The sequence below is a fragment of the Accipiter gentilis genome, chromosome Z, assembly GCF_929443795.1.
Source record: "Accipiter gentilis chromosome Z, bAccGen1.1, whole genome shotgun sequence".
Taxonomy (NCBI): domain Eukaryota; kingdom Metazoa; phylum Chordata; class Aves; order Accipitriformes; family Accipitridae; genus Astur; species Astur gentilis.
In genome coordinates this window covers 83,983,784-83,987,506 of record NC_064919.1, presented here as the reverse complement: position 1 = coordinate 83,987,506, position 3,723 = coordinate 83,983,784, and positions in this window count along the sequence as shown.

Sequence of the window (3,723 nt, the reverse complement as noted above, 5' to 3'; positions counted from 1 at the left end):
CTGCCTTTTCATGAGTAGTTTTTTCTTCAAAAGGTTATTGTTGTTGAAATGTATTGCTCGAATTTTCTTGACAGGCATCCCAAAATACATGTATGTGATCAGAGAGATGGAGAGGTAGTGAAAATACTGTGCTTCTAAAGCACTCGTAATTACACTAAAACACAGTAATCATATTCTTAAAGGAAAATTTGCAGATACTAGATGCACTGTAGTAACCAGAGTATCTAAATAAACATCGACTATGTCTTAATTAATTCTTAAGGTCTTCAAAAAAGGGGAATAACCCTCCTTTGAGCAAACCCTCACTGTTTCTGTTTATTTGTTTGTTTGTTTTTGTTAAGCTAATCTTTTTCCTGAAAAATCTCCTTTTGGATGTAAAAATTCTTGATTCTTTGTTGATTTACATAGTGATGTACACACACAAAACAAGTACAAGTAATGAGGAAATAGAAATCTTCATGTGTACTGGAAATGGATATTTTTCTTATTGCTAATTTGTACCATTTCACTGAGTGTCATATGAAGTGTAAGGAGGTTTGTTTGGGTTTTTTGGGTTTTTTTAGAAACTCACCTCTGGGAAGGTAATTTTAAAAGAAACTTAGCAAAACAATAAAGACTTATGTTGTTGGCTGTGGAATGCAAAAATAGGATCTGCAACAGCCCTAAAACCAACCAGCAATGAAGTAAAAATCCAAGTTTAAAATCCTGTGATTTTTGAAAACCTGTGGCTGTTAATAGCTTCAGATGTTGTAGAGTGCCTGTTGTGGTTTAATCCCAGCTGGCAACTAAGCCCCACGCAGCCGCTAGCTCCCTCCCCTCACAGTGGGATGGAGGAGAGAACTGGAAGAGTAAAAGTGAGAAAACTCATGGGTTGAGATAAAGACAGTTTAATAGGTAAAGCAAAAGCTGTGCACACAAGCAAAGCAAAACAAGGAATTTGTTCACTACTTCCCATGGGCAGGCAGGTGTTCAGCCATCTCCAGGACAGCAGGGCTCCAGCACGCGTTAACGGTGACTTGGGAAGACAAACGCCATCACTCCGAACGTCTCCCACTTCCTTCTTCCCCTATTTTTATTGCTGAGCATGACGTCCTATGGTCTGGTTTATCCCTTGGGTCAGTGGGGGTCAGCTGTCCCGGCTGTGTCCCCTCCAACTCCTTGTGCCCCCCCAGCCTGCTCGCTGGTGGGGTGAGAAGCAGAAAAGCCCTTGGCTCTGGGTAAGCCCTGCTCAGCAGTAACTGAAACATCCCGCTGTTATCAACACAGTTTCCAGCACAAATCCAAACCACAGCCCCATACCAGCTACTATGGGAAAAAATTAACTCTATCCCAGCCAAAACCAGCCCAGTGGCAAAAAAGATTCTCAGATGAGGGCAATATTTTTTAGTGACTATGAGGCCAATCCAGCCTGGTGGCTGAGGGTGCTTGACTTCAACACTGTTGGTGTCATAGTCTACCTTGGTAGGGTACTCCTTACCCAGGCTTGATCGCCTGAGTATTAGAAATGCAAGTCTGAGCCAGTCAGTCCAGGCTCTGTTTGAAGCGAATAGAGAGAAATTGGCACACCGGGAGGGTGACTCATGCTTCGTCTTATAACATGCAATGAATTGCTTTCTGAACATGCCTACTTTCCTCCACCAAATGTAAATGGACCTGAGGGATCTACTGGCTGACTCTAAACACTTAACTTGTAACAGCTTAAGTAAAAGCAGACAAATCTTGCCTATTATATCTGAGTTCAAGAGGGTGATGAACAGTACAGGCTGCCTCCTCGTCGGCCCTGCCAAAACCTTGCTGTATATACAGCTGATAGACAGAAGCAATCTTACGGCCTGGGTTGACACTTGTAGTAGGATTTTACTGCCCTTGCTTCTCAGCCTTGTCTTTCTAAGTCTGTGCGGTTCTGGTGAAATTTTTATGAGGCATCTGATTTTGCTGAAGTTCTCAATTTCCCTCTAGGAAGTGGCAAGGAAACATTTCATTCCTATTCATTTTCATACATTTTTATATGTATGGTCTATATGTCTGTATTGAAATCACAATGGCTGAGGAGGATTAAAATGTTTCTAAATAAACATTTGAAATGAATCTACCTGAAGTGTGCATTAGCATGGCTCATGTCTCTCATCTTTTCCGTGGCAGCAAGTCCTGCAACACATAACTGTAGTACGTTAGTGGAGCCTCATAATACAACATGGGAATTACAGTCTAGTTCAGTTGCTAAGCCCGCTGTCAAGTGAGGTAGGAAAAGGTTAGAAAATTTACACCCATCATCAGGCAAAGTGTTAAGACATCACCCGGATCCACTCATGTCACACAGAGCAGAAAGGTATTAGTTTGGTATTTCCACAGCAGTGAAGACAACTGAATATTTACAATCTATTCCTTTTTTTTTAATACAGGAAAACTAAATACTTTGCTTTATTTTCCAGTTAATTCTGGGATTATCAGAAAATTGGCAAAATTGACAGTTGAGAAAGGAGGGAAACAAATATGACAATAACAGTGTGAAAGTTTAATTATGAGTATGCATTCTTTTTCTTTCTTTTTTTTTTTTTTTTTTTTTTTAATGAGATTAGTCTCCTTCAGTGTTAGCCATTTAAATGTTAGGTACCTAGTATAAGCTCATCTTTTTCTCTCCATCATCAGTGTAGAGAGACGGGTGTACGTACAAACCTCTCTGACCCTTATATTATGATGAGATCATCTCTGGATGTGTCTGTTTCTCTCCCTTGACCATGGAGGATAACCAACATGTAAATAGCTGAGGCTAGAGTCCTAACATTTAAATGATTAGCACCACTAAACTATTCCAAAACAGTTAAGCTCAGTTAAACAAGTTTGAGATTTTTATTAACTCCCGTACTAATACACTTGAAAATGCTTATCTCCCTGTTCTCTGGTTGTGTTACTCTCCGTGTGATTATTGTACTACTATACTTTGTTATGGAGAAAGTAAGTGACATTTATGCACAGATTAGTGCCAGAAGACCCTTAAAATAGTCATCTGCTTTAAGATGGGTGCCAAAGGGTTTTGGGCACTTTTTCACCAAGAAGCAGATGCATACCTGTGTTGAGAATAGTAGACTGGAATTTTTCAGAAAGACAAAACACTTCTGCTGGGACTTTTTGTGCAAACTAGGAAAATACTAAAAGTAAAACTTGTTTCCTGATATTTTGGTATTTCAGCAACTAGTCCTGATTTCACAGAAGGGGCAAATAGGTAAAAAATGTTCTTTAGAACTAAGGATTTTACATCTGTGGTCAACACAAAGTCTTATTCTTATCACATCTGAACTGTTTTTCTCATCCTAGTATGGATGGACACCACAAGACAGTTCAGAACATCACTACCTATAACATTTACATAATAGGTTGGTGACAGGGCTACCACAGTGATTAAAAATATGCTCTACACGATAGCACATTTACCCAGATTTATTCCAAGGAAAACATCCATCCAACTGTTCCTGGAGTAACATGGGCACACTGATTATCTCAATTATTTCAAGATACTGTAATTTGGCACCCAGCTGAACATTTTCTAGGAGTTTTACTGCAACACATAGACTATTAGAGTTGGCTGTAATCAGTCCAGTGGCTTAAGAGATCACAACCAATTTAGTAAAAGGCAGTTCTGCAAAACTATGGAATGTTGTTATTTGTTTGTTTAGGGTTTTTTTTGATTCTGGGGTCACGATAATTACTTGTGCATGCTTCTCA